At 43.5% G+C, this 22773-nt stretch overlaps 1 protein-coding gene across 4 annotated transcripts in view; it reads right to left on the bottom strand.

The window, feature by feature from the left end:
* The window catches only part of GREB1L (GREB1 like retinoic acid receptor coactivator), a 191182-nt gene extending 183739 nt beyond the window's left edge, over positions 1-7443 (bottom strand). For all 4 annotated transcript variants that reach the window (XM_072998833.2, XM_072998841.2, XM_072998838.2 and 1 more), the window contains exon 1: positions 7300-7443. The gene's annotated coding sequence lies outside the window, so the exon portion shown is untranslated. The remainder of the gene's footprint in view (positions 1-7299) is intronic.
* Positions 7444-22773: the final 15330 nt, after the last annotated feature.

The raw sequence follows: 22773 nt of genomic DNA, 5'->3' as shown, positions 1-22773 counted from the left end.
AACAGCACATTCTCCATATTCTCAGATAAAATGCATTTTATAATTTCTTCTGTTCTGTTGGGCTGGCAAACAGTTCCAAGAACACCTAATGCAACAAAAATCAAAATGCAAACCATTTACTCCAAATGCCTGCATTAAACCCTTTTGTCTCACTGACTTCCATGCTATGATGACCAATGTTCCCTCTCAGCTGTGTGCATGCGCAGAGCTCCGCTGGGGCTGTGCACTAGCAGCCACTTCTCTCCCCCACTTGGTTCCCATTTCGGCTGGAGTCCTGCACCCCATGCGCATACGGGACGAGGCCCCTGCACAGCAAGGCCGAAAATTAGAGGGAACGTTTGGGGTGAGATTCCCACACAACCAGGGCCAAAAATTAGAGGGGACATAGGGGACGTTGGTGATGTCCCAATGACGTCCAGGCAGAACTGATTTATGTAACCTGATATCATCCGATAGGATATCAGAAGAAAGACTTATGAACTGTTCACCTATGAACTGTTCACCTACCCTTTAAGATTGCAGTTGTCCATCAAGTTACTGTACTGTACTTCTTATCCAGTCAAGTACAAAACCCCAGTGTCAGTGACACAGAATAACAGTTCATCATACAGTACATGCATAAGCAAAACCTAATTCATTCTAATTTTATAATTTAGTTTCACTTAGAGATTGACAATGTTACTATTCAGGACTATAACGTGATTCACAAAACCTCCAACCAGCATGACCACTGACCCTTCTGGCTGGGGAATTCTGCAAACTGTAGTCCAAAAAACTAACTTTGCTAAGCTCTGTTTTTATTACTACATCTAGTTCATTTCCTGGAGCCTGCATTTTAATGCAAATAAACATATATAATGGTATTTATTATCCTGAGAGCCTTAGGGTGTATCCAGACAGTCTGGTTTGCCCTTAAAAGGTTCTTATTTTCAAGTATGATTTAATTTATCTCTCACGTGAGTGATCTTTCCCTTCACACTAGAGACACTGATAAGGGTTCCCAAAGATCTTTAGATCACAAGCAGGTTTACTTGGTATACTCATTTTTAAGTTCACCTAGTCTCTAAGCATGTGGTTGAGAGCATATTCTACTGAATTCCAAGAAACTACTAACAACTGTTTATAACTGGGAGTATTAAGCAACAATCCACCATTTGTATCCTAGCTTTCAGGTATGCCTCAAGGGTGCTAATAAAATCACATAATGCTAAGTCCAATGTTAGTTTTACCTAGAGTAGCTCCACCAAAATGAATGAGACTTGTTAACCACAACTAACTCAATTTCAATAAATCTACCTTAGGTTGTTTTCAATGGGTCTACTTCATTTCAGCGTGTCTACTGTATGTAGGACTGTGGAACTTGCAAGGGTCCCACTGGACAGGATGATGAGTTGCCCACCTTGACAAGGCAGGAGGCTACCTTCCACACCCACAACTCCCTTGTGGATTGGGGTGACAATGGCAAGGAGGCAGGAGATGTCCTCAAGGCCACAGGTGTAGCCATGGCAGGACTCTTACTTAAGGAGGAGTAGGAACCGGTAGAGGAGGAATGCTTGGTGGATGCTGTGGAGTGGGAGGCTTGTGAGGTGCAGATGGTGCAGCCAACCAGGTCCTGGTCTACGGAGAGTTGGGAGGTGATCCACCAGGGCAAGCCCAACATGAGGGACTGAGTGGACTTACTAGTACCCTGAGGAGGCAATCCGAGTATGCCAGGATGAGGCACAACAACAGGAAACTCACCAAGGGGAAAACTAAAGATGGGCCTGGCAATGCCAGAGGAAATGCCAAGGGCAACCAGTCCCATCCAAGTCCCAGCACCCAACCTAGCCAGAGGGAGGCACTCAGTGCAGCACCACCATGCCTTCCACCCCCACAGCCACGGCTAGGTCATCCAGGTTCACCTGGACTTTGGAAGGTCTTCTCCCGGGAGCTACCAGTTCTATGGTCAGGGCAATGCCACTGGTGGAACTAGTGGCCTGGCTGGAGGGGAGTATAATCACACACCTACAGGGGCAGCTAACTGCCTGTATCCAGCACCCTGTTGTGACCCTCCTTGCCTAGCCCACCTGCATGGAACCCTCAAACTGGTCGATGGGAAAGGACTATAATCTTCCCCATGAAGACCATTAGTTGCCAAACTGCTAAAGACCCGGAGCGGCATTAACTCTCTGGTGCCAGCTGGCACTAGTTCAGTGGGGGCCCATTGGCCTGTTAAGTTTGTGTTGTACTCAATAAAGAGCCTAGTTCTTCAGCAACTTATCATATTGTGATGGAGGGGGGACTCGAAGGCTGCTCTTTATTTTATTTATTTATTTATTATTCGATTTCTACCCCACCCCTCTAGACAGAGTCTACTTGGGGCAGCTTATAAAGAAGAATAAAACATTATAAAATACAATCAAATAAAATAATCAAGTATCTATAAATCAATCACATAATTAAATCTGCAGATCAGAAGATCAAGATGGGAGAAAGCTAAAGAAAAAAGAAAATCAGGTGTTGACTGGAGGGAAGGCCTACCTGAAGAGCCAGGTCTTTAAATGCTCTCAAGGACTAACAGTGAATTGAACCCATAAAAATGAAAGAAGGAAAGCTATTTCAGGAAAAAAAACACAAGTAAAACCACAGCTAAAATTGAAGTCAATGAGGTGACATTGGAAGGGAAAGATTTCCATCAGGTGGACTTTCCAAGTGGCCACTCCCACCTTCTGGCACTCCTTACTCAAAGAGGCTAGACGGCTGCCCCTTGTTATCCTCTGTGTCGCAGGCAAATATCTTTTATTCATGTGGATTTTTGGCAAACAACCTATTGAGGAGGACCAGTTTTTTACTTTTTTTAATAGTTATGTTTCATTATGTGTTTAATTAATTTGGCCATACTCCCTGGAGAACAAAAAGAGGTAACAGTACGAATAATATGAATAAAATAATAAGATAACCAATGTGCAGTAATTATTAAAACATTAAGACTGGGATATGGGAGATCCAAATTCAAGCCCCCACTCAGCCGTGAAACTCACTGACTGGCCCTGAGTCAGTCACATTCTCTGAGCCTGGCATGCCTCATAAAGGTTGCTGTAAAGATTAAGGTGGGTTGTAGCTAACCATACGCATTGCCTTGCACTCACTAGGGAAAAGGTGATATGTACTGTAAATGTAATCAATACAGCTCAAACTAACAGGAGAGAATGCCTAGCAAGGAGTGTGTTGCTTTTCTATGATGATGGTGATTGTGATGATGATGAAGATACCTCCAAATGCCAGATGCAGGGGAGGGGTATAAGGGGACAGCTATCTACAGTATTTGTCTCGTGCACTCCCAGAGGCATCTGGTGGGGCCGCTGTGAGATACAGGAAGCTGGACTAGAAGGGCCCTTGGCCTGATCCAGCAGGGCTCTTCTTATGTTCTTATGATGATGACAGGCTGCCAAGTCAATTCTGACTTAAACAATCCTTTTCAAAATGATTTACTATTCCCTTATTCCGGGGTGCATCCTGGGACTGTGCAGCTTGCCCAAGATCACACAGGCTGTCTCTTCTGGGATGTACAGTGGGGAAGTGAACTCCCAGCCTCCGCCTCCACAGCTAGATATCTCACACACTGAGGTATCTATCAGCAGCCTAAATGCTAAAGACTGAATAGGTATCTGAAGAAGTGCTGTCCAGATCATCAGGTAAACTGCCCATGATGGTCTGACAGCTAGCTAGACCTATCAGGTGTCAAAGGTAGAGCATTCAGCTTGGTTCTCCACCAATCAGGAGGCTAACAGTCTCAAACAGTGTAAAATATATCTGACCATGACAAAGGAATTGCTACAAGTCCCCACACACATAATCATCACCTAGTGCAGGAAACATACACGGAGTGTGTTTGTTGTCTGCCACATCTGACAGTCTGGATGAGCCAGTGGGATGTATTGGCTAAGTCTTCAACTGGGATATAGACGTTCTAGTCCCTACTCAGCCATGATGCTCACTGGATGACCTTGCACCCATCAGTGGCTCACTCTGGCCTACCTAACAGAGTTGTGAGAATAAAATGGGGAGAAGGACAGCATGTACACAATCTTGAATTCATTGAAAGGTAGGATAGGAATGTAACAAATAATCAAGGTAGGATAGGAATGTAACAAATACATAATCAAATAGATTGATACATCCTGTGCCATGAATACATACATGGCGGCCATAAGGTCTTCTCAGAAATGTGTCAGTGTGGTTACTGATATCCCACAAAACCAATATCTTAGGGATCCCTTTCCTCTAGACCAAGTGGTTCTTAACCTTTGTTACTTGGATGCTTTTGTACTGCAACTCCCAAAAACCCCAGTCAGGACAGCTAGTGGTGAAGGCTTCTGGGAGTTGCAGTCCAAAGCTCCTGAGTAATCCAAGGTTAAGAACCAGTGCTCTAGACCAGTGGTCTCTAACCTTGGGCCTCCAGATGTTCTTGGACTACATCTCCCAGAAGCCTTCACCACCACCTCTGCTGGCCAGGATTTCTGGGAGTTGAAGTCCAAGAACATCTGGAAGCCCAAGGTTGGGGACCACTGCTCTAGATTATCTCTATCACCTCAGATAAGGATACAGTTTGGGACAATGAAAAAAGTTGATACCTCTCATATCAACAGACCTGGTCTCCATAACACATGCCTGGCCTAGACTATCTCATTCAGATTGGATGACAGCTGCATAGATGGCAATTGTTTTCAAACATCCTGATCAGCCATTCAATAACACTCAATCAGATGGTTTGCTAACAAGATAACAGGCACTCCCCCTTCCTTCTCCTCAAATCTACTCATTATTCACTGAAGCACAAATCTGCCTGTAAAAAAATCAAAACAAGAACAAAAAACACCTTCAAGGTGTTTTAAAAAGCAGATTTAAAAAAAAAGATTGCAAATTTCAGCTATTTAAAAAGAATAGCAAACATTTGCATCCATTCATATTGATGCAGTGACCTTGGTGGCATTGATCATTGATGATGAGAATGATGGATGTAATAATATAAACTAGTGATTTTTCTTTCTCAGTGAGTTTTATGGAGTTGATTATTTCTCGGTTGCCTTACCTTGTCTCTACTTTTGGGGAGTAGGTTTTAAGGATTCTTGGTTGCCAGGAAAAAAAAATAGAGGAGGAAACGTGAAAGAGGCTTTAGCTTTCTTGTAAACTAAAAGGACAGGTACACAAAGAAAATAAAAACAAAAGAGGCACCCTCCTTGAAAAGAACCTGAAACAAACTACAAAAAATTTCACCATCCACATCCCTAAAATTAGAAAACTCACACAAACATAGGCAGAAGCAGGCAAACAAGCACTCCCATATACAAAGGATTTATGCCTTAAGCAATGAGGTAGGTAGGAATGAGATGGTTGGATGGAGCCTAAGGTAGGGCTGAACTTGCCCTAATCATGGATGAGCCACCGCCACTTAGAGCACTGGTTCTTAACCTTGGGTTACTCAGGAGTTTTGGACTGCAACTCCCAGAAGCCTTCACCAACTGTGCTGGCTGGGGTTTCTGGGAGTTGCAGTTCAAAAACATCCGAGTAACAAAGGTTAAGAACCACTGACTTAGAGCACAATCCAATGCACAGTTACTTGGAAGCAAGTCTCATTGTGAAAAGTGGGCCCTACTCCCAGACACGACCATACTAACTTTGCATCCATTTTTTTCTCTCTCGTCAGTAAATCAAGTTAAAAAGCTGCAGAGCCAAGATTAAAAAGTAGCTCTCTTCTACCTTTTACACTTGGAAGCTCCCCTAAACCAAGTAGAACTTACTTCCAAGTAAAAAAATCTGTAAGCTTTTTCAGTTGAAAGCATTCTCAGGGCAGTACTCTTAACCTTGCAATCCTGTTCTAGAGCCATATGCAAGCAAAGGGGCAACCCTACTGGGGACACACACTTAATCAGAGTCAGGCCCAGCACTTGACTTCTCAAAAGTTCTTCTGAACTTTGAAGAGCTCCTTTATGAGCCAAGCTGTGGAAAGACTGTCCTGCAGGCACACTGATTTCAGTAGGATTTGTGGAATGGGAATGTGTGTGTGTGTCTCTCTGAGCCACCTCCTTGTGGGTAGGGACATTCTAGAAATGTTCAGGAGCCATTCCTTAGAGCCGAAGAAACACTACTTCCTAACAATTAGCCTCCAAAGAACAGGGCTTGGATACTTTTAAAAACATCTTCACAGTGACATCAGGTTTTCATCAGTTTTAAAACCCAACAGTAAGTGTCAGGAAGAATCTAGTTCGGTAAAATAAACACAGCCTCCTTCACGTGTTCCTAAGGATGCATATCTGCCGCGGGGGGGGGGGGAAGAACCCCTTGATATTGTGAATACCACCCCCACCCCTTCAGGAACAAACCAAAATTCAAAGCACTTTAACAGCAGGGGGGCGCTCTCAAGAATCTTTTCTGCGGACTCCTTTTATTTATCTTTTTTTTTTTCCGCCCCTTTATCTCGCCTCAGAGGGAAGCGCCTGTCATCCCCAACTGTCATCACAGCTGCGCCTCCACAAATGATCCCCAAACGTTGATTTCCCCGCAACACAGCAATCTCTCCAGAGCGCAGTCGGGCAAGTACATCCAAAGAAACGCCAGCCGGTTCACCCGTGGTTTTTCCATACACTTCCTCCCGAAAAGAAACGGGGCTTAAGACATCAGCCCGCGATCTGGCGCTGACAGGGCTAAGGGCCGGGGGGGGGGGCTCTCCAGGAAGCCTCCTACGGGCAGAGGGGGTCGGCCTAACAAGTTTTTGTGCGCGCGTTTTGGGAGCAGCCCGGGGTTCCAGGCCAGGCGAGGCGAGGCGAAGCCAGACTGGGCAAGGCAGTCTTCGGCTGTTCGTGAATCTGACACCCGCACGCCGCTTCCTTCGGAGGGAAACCAAGGCTAGGGTCAGGCCAAGATCTCCTGGTTAGATGCCTCCCCTCCACCCTACTTTTGCAATATCCTTTCTCTCCAACTGAGTTAGAGCTCGACCTCCCTCCTTCCCTCTCTGTCCGCACCAGCACGGGACCCCACGAATAATGCAGTCGGACCGAGACCAGCGACGTCTCCTGGGAATGACCAAGCGCAACCCCGATCCTCTTCGAGGGTTCCTGCCTGAAAACAGAGCCGGCCTGAGGGCAAGCCTCGAAACCCACCTCCCCCGACGCCCCCCCTCCCCGCGCGCGCTTCCCTTCCCCGCTACCGCTCCTGCCCTACCATCGCCCGCTTGTGAAGTGTCTTCCTCTCCCCGCCACGACCTCCGGGCCGAGCAAGGCAAGCGAAGGCCGCGCTGCAGCCCAAAAGCCGGCTCCTTACCGTGCAAAAGGAGTTGAGGCGCTCTCGCCCCCTGGCCGGAGCCTTCCTCTGCCCGGGCGGCAGCCGCCCGCGCCCGCGCCCTCCCCCTGCGCTGAAGGCACAGCTGCTCCGCGAAACTCCGCAGGCGAGCGCCGCTCCTTCCCCTGCGCGCCGTTCGGGTTTCTGGGGCTGGAGGAGGAGGAGGAGGAGGAGGAGCGGTGGCCGAGGCGAGGGGTGGAGACCGAGAGATTGGCTGCCCGGGGGCCGCCCCCTTCGCGCTGACCACGGGGCGAGGGGGGGGGGCCGCGAGGCGAGCGAGCGAGCAAGTAGGGGCTTCGGAAGCGCACGTTCTCGTCGATTCGGATTAACTGCTGCGCTCTCTGCTTTGGGGAAAGGGGGACCCTGCGTTTAAAGGGAGCGAAGACAGCGGTTCGTCTGCCCGTGCACTCTCTTCTAAGACCGTGACGGAGTGTAACGGGGCGAGTAAACAATTACTTTCGTGGGAGTAGTTCAACAGGCTTCCCGTGGCCTCAGTCGGATTTAGTGGCCATTAAGACCGCACCGGTTGGCAGCCTTTCATGAAGTCTCAGATTGGGGGGGTGCGGGGGAATCACCAGCCCCAGATTGCGCAGCCCCCCCCCCGTTCCCCGCCTCCGGTCTGGTCACGAGCTGCCAGGGAAGGTTAGTCAGACTCCAGGCGCGCGCGAGGTGGGTTCACAAAAGTGCAACCTTGTACTCTGGAATATGTTATCGCTCCAAGACCCAGTCCTGATAATTGCAATTTAGGTTCGAATATCTACTTCGACCTTAGCCATGCTTGACCTGATGGTGAATTTGATGTTGTAAATAAAGACCTTTCGAGAACGAGATTTGTTTGTTTTGCTTCCCTCTCAGGAATGTCAGGCGATTGGGGAGAGAATAGTTCCTGTGTGCCAGCAGGGAATGTGAGCTCAGGCATGTTTCCTCGGGAGCAAGGGAGCTCCTCTCGCACTTATGTGATTTCCGCGCCTGAGTAGGAATTCCAGAGGCGGACCCCCCCGCCACCACCACTTCTATGTTATATCAAGCTGCAGAGAGCTTGGGGCTTTTGAGACACGAAGAAACAAATCGAAGGAGACTCCAGAAGGGAGTGCTTTTGAGATTTAGAAACAACAGAAATAAAGAATGCACAGTTCGTTGCTCTCCAAAATCAGCAGCTACCTGGTGCAGCCACCTGTTTTGTTCTGCGTAACAGTAGAGTTAGCTCTACTTCCACCGAGCTGTGGAGTTTTTACTCCTAATGAGCGTTATTAATATCGCCACCCCTGGGAGGCCAAAATCGGTGCCAGGATTGTTGCGTGGGATCTGTGAGTGAGGGGAGGGGAGAGTGGGAGAGAAGAGGTTTGATGGGAAAGGAGAGGTAGGGGCTCATTTGAAGTTGAAAAAGAAAAGGGAAGAATGTGAGAGCTGGGCATTTGGTCAGTTGGACCACCCACCTCATCTCCATCCCTCCCCCTGCTCGTCCTTCAGAAAGGGAATGCCTGCAGCCTTGGAGATTGAGATATCAAGAGCTTAACCAGCAGCAATCTCTTGCCTTGTTTCTCTCCTTGGGCCTGACAGCTACATCCTTAGCCCTTTCTTGTGACAGAGCTACATCTTTGCTGGCCTTCACGTGGGAGGTGCGGGGGGGGGGGGAGGTACAGAGACAAAGTCAGAAAATCTTCAGATAGCTGAGGCTTATCCATTCTGTCCTCGAAGTTCAGGTGCCACTGTGAACAACAGATAGGGTTATGACAAGCTTCTGAAGGATATTTGGCGGAAACTCTTTTTTATTTTCCACTGGCAAGGAAAATGTTGTATAATCCCAATTTATTTTGACATTTTTCCTTCTCAGAAAACTGACCACTTATTGCAAAACTAACAGCTGTGGAGGTATTCCGTGTAGGCAAGTGGAGCTGCTGGCTGTTCTCTGAGGCACGTATGCAGCTTCTTATAACACAAAAGAGAAACATGATGAAACAGATACATAAGGAATTTACTCCCATCACTTACTCGGCTGAGCTTGGCCCCACTTGAGTCTAATTGGCCTACTCTAGTTGTGACTTACTTTAGTGCAATAAGTCACAACTAGAATAAGCCCACTTGAATCAATAGAACTTGTGGAGTTGTCTCATTAACTCCCCACTAATCAGTGAGCCTACCCCAGGGCAACGTACTCTGCTGAACAACAGGATTGCAGCCAATGCTTCTGAGGTGACATGAAATAATAGAATTGTACTCCAATGATCGATTGGTGCCGGCTTAGTTGATATTAACAGTACTTTCTGTGTTTATATTTCTGTTCTGATATGCCTAATACATGTGAGGAAATGATATTTTGACAATGGATTTGCACTGAAGGAAGGACAAGGAAGTATTGTAGTTTAAGTCTTCCTTCCGGAATGCTTAGTGTGTGGAGCTTTGGGAGCACCTACAAGCATTGATTTGGGTTCCTGCATTGAGCGGGGGGGGGGGGCTGGACTTGATGGCCTTATAGCCCCCTTCAGCTCTATGATTCTGTGAACAGTGTGGTACAGTAGATTGAGTGATGGATTAGGGCTCAGGAGACCTGAGTTTAAATCCCAGCTCAGCCATGAAAATTCACATGTACGTGTGTAACTGGTAAAACCACTCCTTAAATGACTCACTTACTTTGAAAACATATCAGAGACCCTATGAGTCAGATGTGACTTGATGGCTCATAGCAACAGCAACCACCATCCACTCCAGGAGAACCAGAGAGATCTCTGACACCGTTCTTAATGAGAAACTAGTAGAAGGCTTCAAATACTAGCCAAATATTCTCTAAATCAGGAGTCTCAAACTCATTTTACCTGGGGGCCGCTGGAGACAGAGTCCGGGTGAGGCTGGGCCACATCAGATTTTTCCGCCAAGTGGAGCAAGAGCCCAAGGAAGCCGCCAAAGAGTTTCCTTAAACCGGCTGGGGCTCCAAGGAGGAGGAAGCACCTCTACGTGCTGAGGTGGCCACTGGCCGAGCGGGTGCTGAGAGAGAAAGAGAGCCAGAGGCCCTGGAAGAGGTGGCGGTGGCAGCTGCTGTTGAAAGTGGTCTTTGAGGACAGGTTGGGAGCAAGCTTCACTCTCAGGCATCGCACGGCGGTGGCTCGGGCGCTCGGGGAAAAGGGTTGGCAGTGTGCCTCATTCGCTGGCTCTCCCCCAAGACAGCGCCTCTTGCACTCTCCATCTGGAACTGCAGCCTGCCAGCCTGACTCTTGACAGCAGAGGACGCATAGGCGCTTTGGGGGGGCAGGCAAGGCGGGGGCCACAAACTATCATCTGGCGGGCCACAAATGGTCCCTAGGCCGCATGTTTGAGACCCCTGCTCTAAATTGTTTGGGTGGAAGGATTAACCAGCAAATTTGGTATGTTCAGCTCCATCAGTGTTGCTTCAGACTGGTCCCTATAACTGTAGAAGAGATCTGGACATCCTATTACAGTATGTAGTATAGAAATTAATATATACACCGCAGGACATATTTTTGCATAGATGTATTTGTAAGTGTAGTTTGTTAAATTAATTTGAAGTTTTCCCTTACGATAATGAGCTTGTTTGCAACTCCCATAGCTAAACTAGACTCTCTTGGGCTCTGTTCTAATACAGTATAGCTGTTTCTCACAACGCCCCACATGCACACCTCCTGGCCAGCTCCTCTGACTCTAGGCTTCTTTCCTCAAGCAGCAACTGAGAGGAAGAGCAGTCCATATGCTCAACTCAGTTTCAAAGGCAAGGACCAGGTATGAACTGAGACTGGGAGAAAGGATGGAGATTCATTGTGTTTAAGCTAGAAGTGCTCCTGGGATAACCTTACTTAAATACTGTTTTCCCAGCCAGTGAGAAAGACAGCTATCCACCACTCTATACAATCATGCCATATTACTTTGAAGAGAAATAAGACACAAACCAAGCTAAAATATCTTGGTTTTCATTAAAAAAAAACTCCACTGGTATAGAGCACATTTCATCACATGAGCATTGCGGCACAGAAAATGTGTAAGTTTTGCACAGAACATGCCATATGTTGTGGTTCTTCAACAACTTCAGCAGTGTTTCCACAGAGTTTGCCCTATGAGCAAAGTTTGAGGAGTAGCCAAAATAAATGACAAGAGGAGGGGAAGTATCCGTATCGCTGCTTCACTGATGAAAGATTGAGCTATAGATGTTAGCAGACTTTGCTGAAGGTCAAAAAAACAGAGAGCTTCTGAATTTTGTTCTAGTGTCATGATCATGTCTATTTTTGAAAGGTATTGTGTCTGAGATGGCTAAAATAGGAAATTCTGACAAGTATACACTTAACAAAACTGCAGTATCCATCAAGTTCTTTGGTTTCAGAATCCTAGACCACGACTACACAGAAAAGAAAGAGACTCAGGAGATAAGGCTCTCAGTGAGATGAAAGCTGAGAGAAGGTTTCTTACAAGGTGTGTTGACATTCTTTCTTTATCTCTCCTCCCACTGACTCACTCTCCCAGCAAGCCTAAGTTGTGTAACTGACACACAATTTCTGTTGATAGTTTACTTCCACTATACAACTGCTCTGTGGAGTTCATTTTTAAAGGCTAGACAAAATATTGCTTCTTTATTATGAGGGAAATGCAATTGCTGCATGGACATTTTTGCTTTTCCGTAAAGGTTTGGTGTCATACATGTGTGCACAAACATCTTCACACATTTGTGATCACGCACTTGAAGATCCTGACTCAGATATGCATAGAGACGTATCTTATACACCAAAAGAAAAATCAATGTGTTTCTGGACAGATATGGGGTGGCATGAATTGTAAAATATTGTAACCTAGTCCTGAAGGGGAGGGTGGCACTGGGTGGAGGGAAAATGTAAAGGGTGATATTGTACAATAATAGTGAATTGAACGACTGTACAGTATTGTATTTAAGTCAGAATATGTATTGTCTTTTTTTCTGTTTGTTAAACAAAAAAAGAAGTACTGTACTGTATCTTATGCCCTCCCTTTACATGGAAATGTAAGAATATATGGAGCAACCACAATTACTGTGTGATGGGTAGAGCTAGTTGTAAGTATCATAACAAGAACATCTATTTCTCTATGGTCAAGAGAGACAGTTGTGCCATTCAAGGAGAGAGAAGTGCAACAGAGTGTTGATTACTCCCGAACTGTTGCCCAATTCAAACAGCCTGAGTGCCCTTGAGAACAGACCTCCTGAATAACAAGTCAGTGAATGGAAAACAGCAGCTACTGGAGTCTGAGTCTCTGTGTATGCACTTTTATCATGGAGATATGGTTGGATGAGACAAAAGAGAATTGAAACTCTAACCTGGGCCCTCTTGGGGGACAGGGAGATACTAGTAAGTCATGATTCCATCTTCCTGAGCAGGTGCCGCGTTCCACCATCTTGCATTTTTTGTGCATCTATCTGAAGGTGGATCTGTGCAACTGGGATTGTATTGGTGTACTGCCCATCCCTAAAGCCCATTAGCCTTTCTTCTTGAGTCTCCAGGGTGGTCTGAGGAGTGGTGCTGAAGTCCCCTTAGCTTAGTGTGCTGAGGAAGTCCAATACCCATACTGAGGCTGCTCAGTTGGGAGTAGCTCAGAACTTCATGGCCTCTATTGCAACCTTGGGTCTATGTCAAGTGGGTTTCCTTTCTTTTTTCTTTGAACTTCTTTTTTTTTCCTTGACAGAAGGGCAAGATATGAGATATAAATAAACATAAACACAGAAGCTGCCACAGCTACTGTTCCAAGTATTTATCCATGTTACCTTTTCAGACTCCAGAATCTCAGGCAAAGAGGCCTTTCACACTACCAGTTGCTACCTGATCCTCTTAACCGGTGCTGCTGGTGACTGAGCCTGGGAACTGCTGTGTGCAATCCAGTGATGACTGGGATTTGTTATGATTGGTTAGATGGAAAGCACCACACCTGATGGTGGTTGGAGCCAGGAGTGATGGACAGCCTTAGTACCAAAATGAGTATTTGTTTGCCCATGTACGTACAGGCATTTGCACGCAGTATGACATATGTCTCTCACTCTCTCATGCACACACACACACACACACACACACACACAGAGGCACACACAAACAGAGGGATATAGGAAGCAAGATTTTACATCCATGCTGGAAGAGACAGTGATTTGTTGACTATGAGTTGGCCGAGCCTGTGGTAGGCACCTCATGTGCCCTAATAGACCATCCACCATTGGTTCAAGTGTGTGTTAAACATGGGACATCTTGAAGATAATGGAAAATGATGGGAGAAGAGGAGGATGTGGAGGTAATTATTCATGCACACTCTGGTACACCAAGTAGAGTTCTATTTTGCAAGCAGGCAGCATGGCTCCTCGGGATGTCTTTTGAAAAGTTTATCATAAGGCAGGCTGAGTATTTTGCATGATGCACATAAACAATGTTGAACTTTGAGCATGGCTGGCAACATGATTTCTAGGATGCCTTCAAACCACAATTTCCCAATTCAGGCATAATAAAAAATGTGTTTTTTAAAACAGGGAAACATTGTCATAGTCAGGCATATGAAGAGGGCAAGGCAGGAGCTCCACAATTTCCTCCCAGTCTGATAAACCACTGCAAACCAGACTGAGATCATTACATCTGAACTGGACCATTGCCACAATCACCATAGAACTAAAATAGATGGTGGTAGACAAGGACAAATCAGTCTTGACACATCTCCTCTGAAGGTTGTACATCCAATCCTCACATGGCTTGGAGTTTTTAAACAGGCTCATAAAAGTTGAAATACTGAAAGATAATAAGAGTACTTTTCCACCACAACAAGGATTAGGCAAACTTCCTTCAGCTTGATGACCAAATCGAGTTACAAATAAGTTCTTTGTAACTACTTTTCAATCATGCATGGGTCTAAAAGCAAAACTGTAGAAATGAAAATAATGGCATATTTTAAAATGAGACCCTTATAATCAGTATTCATGTCTTAGGAAAAGCATGTGAGTATTTTTTTGGGGGGGGTACAAATGTTAAAGAAAACACCATAAAACACTGGGTTTGGTGTCTGTGTGTGGCCCTCTGCAGAACCCCAGATAGATGGATAGGGACCACAACACGGCCAGATTTGGCCTTGTTTTATACCATCTGTTACCAAACTAAAATAGAAAATGCTTTCATAAATCAAACACACTAAAGATCGCTTTACCTGCTGCGATTGAAATAGGCATTTTAACAGCAGCCTCCCTTAACTCAAGGTCAACATGCTGAAAAAGGAAATCTGCTCTACAAGGACATCCCTAGAGAATATAAATCACACACTTGGGAGAAATAATGCTGTGTTTATGAGAACTACAAACGTCCATTCACAGAGCAAAAACCCCAGACTTTTTATGGCAACTATACATTGTCCTGCTTTATTTTTTAAGGATGGGGAGGGAAGCTTTTTTTAAAAAACAGAGTGAATGTAAGACGTAGGGAGCAACTTCATTGACAAATAATACAGGCAATGCTCAGGGACTGGAACCGTCTGATTCACAGTATTTTCCATTGACTTCTTGATATAAAAGCCCCCCCTCCACACTTTTTTCTTCCAGTGCTGAGGTTTCTGCTTTTTTAGAATCAAAGAGGTGATCACTTGAGTCAACGTAGAGGGGTTTGTAGATGTTCTATTTGAAACCATTCCAGACAGCTACAGCAGCAGTAAGAGAGAGAGGGCAGTGGGGGAAATGGCTGCCTTTTGAATGCTTTCCTCCTGATAACTGGTGCCTGGGTCGGGTTTCCTCTTTCCTTCCTGTTCTGTCCCCCACTTTACTACTCTAGCATTAGGACAGCTAGGTAATCAAACAGGGGAGTTAAAAAAGCAAGGAATTAGCAGAGAGAGAGGAAGCCGTTATTAGTCAGTCTTGTCTCAAGCTTGTTAAAGCAGCTGTACTCCAGCTATCCAGATTTGCAGGAGCCATGGTTAGATCAGAGCTGCCTTAACAAGCTGGAAACAAGGCTGACTGAAAACTTCCTCCTCCTCCTCCTCCTCTCTCTCTCTCTCTTTCTCTCTCTCTCTCTCTCTCAAATATTCAATTCCCCCTTTGGCTACCTAGCTGTCCTTACGGTAGTCAGCAAGCATTTAAAAGAAAAAAAAGGAAGAGAAAGCAGACCCAGACACTAGGTGGGGGGACAGGAGGATTCAAACAAGGTGGATTTTCCATTTTCTCCCTCCACTCTTTCGACAACTGTGTGGTTGACTAAAGTGAATTAACCCAGGGAAATGTGACTTCCCAGGTACAGTTTCACAGCAGATCCCTTTGTATTTTTCCTGGTATGTCCTCATACCCTTACACTGATGTAATAGAGAGGGGTTTGGTCTCCCAGGCACACGTTCTTAGGCCATATAGAGATTTTGCCTACAGCAAGAACTTCAGGATGTTACCTTTTTAAAGTACATGGTAAGCAATCATACTTGTTATGGGTTTCTGGGAAATGTAGCCCAAAAAAGTTTTCCAAAGCTCTACTTAAGGCTGACGTGAAAACTCTGTGGAGCTGGATTAACATTATAATGTTTAACATCTGCACAAAAGCCATAGACTGAACATTAAACTTTAAACAAAGTTTAAGGAACGTTGTGGCTTCTTTGTGGCCTGTGTGTATCTGATGCCAAACCACACTGAAGCTGGAAAGGTTGTGAGAGAGAACCCATGAACTTTGTGCAAGCAGCTCCTAAACATATAAAAGAAAGATCACTTTGTATAAACTGTGAAGAGTTTGCCTATGGTTCCGCACTGTTTGCATTTGAACTGCTTCCTGAAGAAGGGTCTGCTGATCATTACTTTCTGAGTTAAAAAATATTTTGCAAAGTCACGCAACTATCATTAAAATAGCCATGGATGGCCTTATTCTCTGTGAACATCTGGAGTCACGAATGGATCCTGCTCATGCTTGGACCTCTCCCTTAACCTATAGGACAAGAAAATTCTTCTCACCTTGATCAGCTCCAATCCCTGCCTGGAAACAGCACCATAATTTGAGATATGAGGTCACATCAGCAAGAAAATGGCATGTACCTAAAGGACGTTTGGTGGTCTCGATGCACATTAAGAATTGTTTGAAGGTAATAATAATTTATGTAAATCGTCACCTCCCAGTTTGAGCGATTGCAGGATTGCTCGGAAAAATTCTTCTTATACACTCGGCCTTTCAGAATGCAGGAGCTGCCAAAGTCAGTGGCCATCCTGACTGAGAGGTTCTGACACCTATAGTTCACAAAGCTCCAGGTCCCATAGCTCTATCCCTACTCAGCCTCTGAAAGAGAAAGCATTCTGCCTCCTCTTAAGAGTTATGAGTAGGCCCCAAAAATTAGAGGTCTGCAGATTTGTGTTTTTTGAACTACAACTCCCATAATTCCCAAGGCGTCACCAATCTGCACATCTCTACCAGAAACTGAAGATGCCCTATTTTCACATTGCTACTTTTGCTTTGCTAATGCTGAGAAATTATAGTTAATCATGTTTTTATTTTAAAATTACAGTGCAAGACAGCTTGTGCTTATGGGCTTCTCTTAATCAGTGAAAGCACTGATCAACTATTTTGGGTGATTCTGAGGGTGGTCTGGTGGTGCTAGGCCAAAACATTCCTAAGGTGAAATAAAACATGGAAACCCCTCCCATCTGATCCCAATGGGCTCAGCTTGAGGCTGATTCAGACTTTCATCCTTCCAAGGCTGGTAAATTGAGTACCAAGCTTTTCTGGGGGAGCAATGTGTACCTTGCATAACTAATTTTTAAACTGCCCAGAGAGAGCTTTAAGCTTTAGAGGGCAGTATATAAGTAGCACACTTTTTTACATGTGCATTGACAGTATAAACAGCTGACCCATGTCTGTGTTCTCTTCAGTTCTCTGAGAATACCGTCACTGTGGTTGAAATTCAGTAGTGGGTCACAACTAGAGTGGATCCATTAAATCAACGGAGATTTAGTGTGGGGGTATTTGTTTGTTTTTTAACTGTAGAAATTGGAGTCCAAAAAGCACTTTTCCCAAACTCTGAGGGAAGGGTGCATCTCTCCCAGCCACCTGCTTCATCATCAGAATTGATACCACAAACTTGAAGAGAGAAAAAGAGAAGTTGTCCGTAGACAGACAAACAGAGTTGGAATCTGTGAGTATGGAGCATAACTGTGAACTAGATGGGAGAAATGTGGAAACTGGAATTGTTAGATCACACCAAGAGTCAGGACATATAGAAAAACTTGTGGTGAATGCTTTGCTAATTATGACTGCGTATGATTTTAGTTACCTTCTGATAATCTTCAGTAAGTATAGGAACTGGTTCCAGAAATTCTGATTTATTTTATTTATTTATTTTTAGCATTAACAAGATAGGATATATTCAATACTCGTACAATCCCAAGAAAATTTCTGAAAAGGTGGTCCATGTCCTACCAATTCTTTCATATGATATTTCAGACTGAACTCTATTCTATGACAGGATGGATCATGCAAAATACTCCTCTCTCAGGAGGAATAGCCAAACTGGAGTTCTTGCTGTGGTTGTTGTTTACAGATCGACAGGGTAAAACAGTGTGTCTATTCAACACACACCTTTTCCTCCGAGCAGCCAAGATCTGTCAGTAATATTTTGCTGAACGCTCCATCAGTTAGTTGGATGCTTAATGCTTCCACAAAAAAATATTGGCCTAAATCCAGTTGCAAGTTCCAACAAGAGCAGAGCCACTGGATCAATGGGATTTACATAAATGTTGACCTAACATTCGGCAACAAGTTTGCTGGAGCCACTCAAGTGCCATTAGCACTTCCAGGCCTTTTCCGTTGAATTCTTAAGAGCTTTGGAATCAATCTCTCCAGGCCTAAGAAGTACATAAGCTCCACCAAGAGGCTTGGTGCTGTCCTTTCACAGCATGCCCTTGCTCTCCATCAACATTTGGTAACAACATTCCTGCTCTTCTATTCAGTTTTTAGTTCCAGTTTTCTGAATTTTCCTTTATACTATATACAATCTGATTTTTAAACATCACTTTGCATTTTTAAAAAGTAGTATAAAATGTGCTAATTAGAAAAAGAAAACCCTAACCAAATTACTGTTTTCATCTCTTATAATTCTCTGTAGTTCAGAATATTATAACTGCTGCCAAGGACAAAACTCAGCAGGAATGACCACATTCCAAATTCAAGAAAAATGCAGAGTAATGCTGGCAGACTACCCAGCATGGGGGGCAAACAAGTTTGTATACTGCTCAAGATGCCATACCCAAGGCTGCCAGAAATGGTCATGGGATTCCTGCACTCTGATATAGCTTTCCTAAATCTATTACCTGGCCAAAAATCACCTATTGTCAGGATATAAAACCACTTTTTATATTTGAAAGGACGACTCCACACTGGCCCACGGCCCCACACAGATACACACTCTGCTCAGAACATCCAGTAAGCTCTGAGTACTTCAGTACCTCCTATATTGTTAAAGGAATTAATTGGACTATTTAATTTGAATGTGAACCTCCAATAATGTTTCATATACATTGGTTGTAAAGACGTTTCAGAGATGAGCAGAACAAAGAATCTGAATGTTACATTAAATGTTCTCCATGGAAAATTCCTTAGACTCCCTGTACACTATTTCTTGCAGAAATCAGTTCAGTGAAAATGCATGGATACCATAGGGCTTTTTAATAGGGGGAAAAAATGAACTAGTTCAGCTAGATACTAGCAATATAATATGGATGAAGCATTTACGAGGTATATATTGTGTGGTTGTGTGCTGTTATGGCTTCCTTTTGAATGATAGCTTAATTTTGTTTTCAAAACATCTTTGATATTCATTAGAGGTACACAGATTCTTATTTCTGAACTTCCCAGAATTCTACTGGCAGCAGAGCCCCTGGGGTGATAGTTCTCAAACACAAATCTGGACACCTCTAATATTCACAAATATCCATACACTATTTGATTATATCCCTTTGATAGGCAGTTTTACAGATGGACAACATAAATTCAGTCTGTCATACTTGCAAAGGAACTAATGCTTTAAAGACAAATATCATCTACTATCCAGTTGTCTGATGGCATACTGCTTTATCGACTTCTGAATGTCCTACAGTCATTGTTTCCATCTGGACAATCTTTTGGACGCAAGGCGTGTACTCCACTCTCCAAAGAACCATTGATTCCATATTCATGTTACATGTACACTTGGGACCTTATATCTCATGAAATTCTTTCTAAGGATGCTCTTGCTGAATGGGATAGCTGACAGATAGCAAGGAGAGGCCAAGCATGTACTTATAACTATGAAAAATAAGAACAAGGCAAACAAGGCAAAAATTGGTTTCCAGATTTAAGGGTTTTATTCATTTTCAATTTGGAATTTATTGTCATTTTCCAACTTCAGATGTTCACTTTAAAAATCCATGCTTTTAAAAATAATTATCAAAACCACTAACAGATAACTCCTGCTGGATGCCCAGAAGAAGACAAAAAACCTCCAGGATCTCTAGCCAATCTTCCCTGGAGGAAAATTCCTTCTTGACCCCAAAAATGGCGATCGGCGCTACCCTGGGCATGGAAGCAGGAGCCAGAGCCTTCCAATCCACTGGCATTTTCTTAGGCACAATCACTCATTCCTCATTATTACCAACATCAAACATTCAGCCCTATCACCAGCATCTGACCTAATAATTCCAATCTCTATGTATATATTGTGTGGTTCCTCTAGATTCTAAAGTAAATCCTCTAGATTTTACTCCGTATGCAGCATAACAGTATGGCTCACTCCATATTGTTGGGGAAATGAACATAATTCTTTCTAGAATATGATCAATAGCCACAAAATTCTCAGATCAACAGGTATGAGCAGATGCTCACCCTTTAATGCATCAAGCTTCTCCTCCCTGTTCAAGTGTCAATTCAATTTTCTTATGTAAGCTTTGTGACAGAAAGCTTATTATCTTTTGATTCCTCACTCTTGCAGCTATGATTGGTTCTGTAACATTTTAGCAATTGTCAGACAAATCTCTGCTAGATTCTTTCCCCAGAATACGCAACAAGAGTAGTGCTAATCCACATCATTTAATTACACTGATGTCTGGAAGCAGGGGTGTTGAAGGATTAGAACAGGGGGACCTCAACTCAAATTTTTAGGGAGGAGGTATCCCTCTGACCCAATCATAAGTCACTCTCAATTTTTCAGTTTTAAAAACCATACTAATTTTTTTCAATAGCTTATCAAAACCTCTAGCGGATAACTCCTGCGGGATGCCCAGAAGAAGGCAAAAAAACTCCAGGATCTCTAGCCAATCTGCCCTGGAGGAAAATTCCTTCTTGACCCCAAAATGGGGATCAGTGCTACCCTGGGCATGGAAGCAGGAGCCAGAGCTTTCCAACCTACTGCCATTTTTCTCAGGCACAATCACTCATTCCTCATTATTACTAATATTGAACAATCAACCCTACTATCAGCAAATGAGAGTTCTCCAATTCCGGACAGTCCTTGTTTACAGAAAAAGTTCAGTTCTTTCCAGTCAACATGCCATGAGGGACAACAGCACAATATCTTCCATATTTCCTTATGAGTTGGTGACTAGCTAAAAAACAAAGGCTGTTTGTGGCTGCTCCTGTACTCCCACCCCACTTTTTAAAAAAAAAAACAAATTTCATTACTTGGCTGCATCATTTCATAGTTCTGTGAGGATCTCCGGCTTTTGTTTTCATATTTTGGATTTAGAAAAATCTCTAAAGACATAAATTATGTTCTGTCTTCCAGGTTCACATCATCACTATCGACGGATATAGCCTCATCAATAAATTATTTTTGATGACCCACTGAGTGGAGACCCAATGAAAACATATACTGCATGAATAGAATAGGACAAAAAGTTATTCTGCAATCTGACAAATCCATACAGAATAAAAAAATTACTTGCCTGTGACTGGCTGAAACTGATCTAGGTTTCAAGGGATCAACCGTGAACAAACTCACCAATTAACTATGTGTGAGAACTCATTCAGTGGAGACCCAGTAAAGAAAAAATAACTCATGAAGAGCACAACAACATATTTTGAAAGCTGACAAATTCATACAGAAGAAAAAACAATCTTTCAATCAGAAAAATACAAACAGAGAAAAAGCTTACTTCTTGTGAATAACTTTGAAAATCATCCACTGCTTGGAGGGTTCAACGGTGGAAAACCTAATGAATAAATTATTAGTGGGAACGGATTTGGTGGAGATCCAGTGCTATCAGACAAATACATAAAGGATACATGCTTACTTGCCTGTGATGGTCTTTGAAAAGGATCCGCTGCTTGAAGGATTCAGTTGTGAACTACCTCATCAAATAAGTATTTCTGAGAACACATTGAGTAGGCATCAAGTGCAAAAACATGATACATGCATATAAACAGAGGAGAATGTAGTTTTCAATCTGAGAAACACAAAGAGAGAAAAAGATTGCTTCCTGTGACTATCTTTGAAAATGATCCACTGCTTGGAGGGTTCAACTGTGGAAAAAGTAATGAATAAATTATTAGTGGGAACCAATTTGGTGGTGATCCAGAGGTATCAGATGAACACATTAAGGATATATGCTTACTTGCCTGTGATGGTCTTAGAAAATGACCCGCTTCTTGAAGGAATCAGTTGTGAACTACCTCTTCAAATAAGTATTTGTGAGAACACATTGAGTAGACATCAAGTACAATAACATGATAAATGAATACAAACGACGGACAATGCAATTTTATAATCTGAGAAACACAAAGAGAGAAAAAGCTTACTTCTTGTGACTGTCTTTCAACATGATCCATTGCTTGGAGGATTCAACTGTGGAAAACGTAATGAATAAATTATTAGTGGAAATTGATATGGTGGAGATCCAGTGCAATCAGACGAATATATAAAGGATAAATATTACCTGCCCATGATAGTCTTTGAAAATGATCCACTGCTTGAAGGATTCAGTTGTGAACGACCGGAGCAAATAAGTACTTGTGAGAATGTACTGTATTGAGTAGGCATCAAGTGCAAGAACAGGATACATGAATACAAAGAGCGGAGAATGCAGTTTTGCAATCTGACAAATACAAACAGAGAAAAAGCTTACTTCCTGTGACTGTTTTTGAAAATGATCCTCTGCATGGAGGGTTCAACTGTGGAAAACGTAATCAATAAATTATTAGTGGGAACCGATTTCGTAGTGATCCAGTACACTCAGACAAATACATAAAGGATAAATATTTACTTGCCTGTGATGGTCTTTGAAAAGGATACGCTGCTTGAAGGATTCAGTGGTGAACTACCTCATCAAATATTTGTGAGAACACATTGAGTAGACCTCAAGTACAATGACATAATATATGAATATAAACAGAGAATGCAATTTTACAATCTGAGAAACACAAGAGAGGAAACGCTTACTTCCTGTGACTGTCTTTGAAAATGATCCACTGCTTGGAGGGTTCAACTGTCGAAAATGCAATGAATAAATTATTAGTGGAAATCGATTTGGTGGAG

Source organism: Pogona vitticeps, chromosome 4 (assembly GCF_051106095.1).
Source record: "Pogona vitticeps strain Pit_001003342236 chromosome 4, PviZW2.1, whole genome shotgun sequence".
In the NCBI taxonomy this organism is placed as follows: Eukaryota; Metazoa; Chordata; class Lepidosauria; order Squamata; family Agamidae; genus Pogona; species Pogona vitticeps.
The sequence above is the reverse complement of the archived record's forward strand: the minus strand, read 5'-3'. Positions and strand labels throughout refer to the sequence as shown.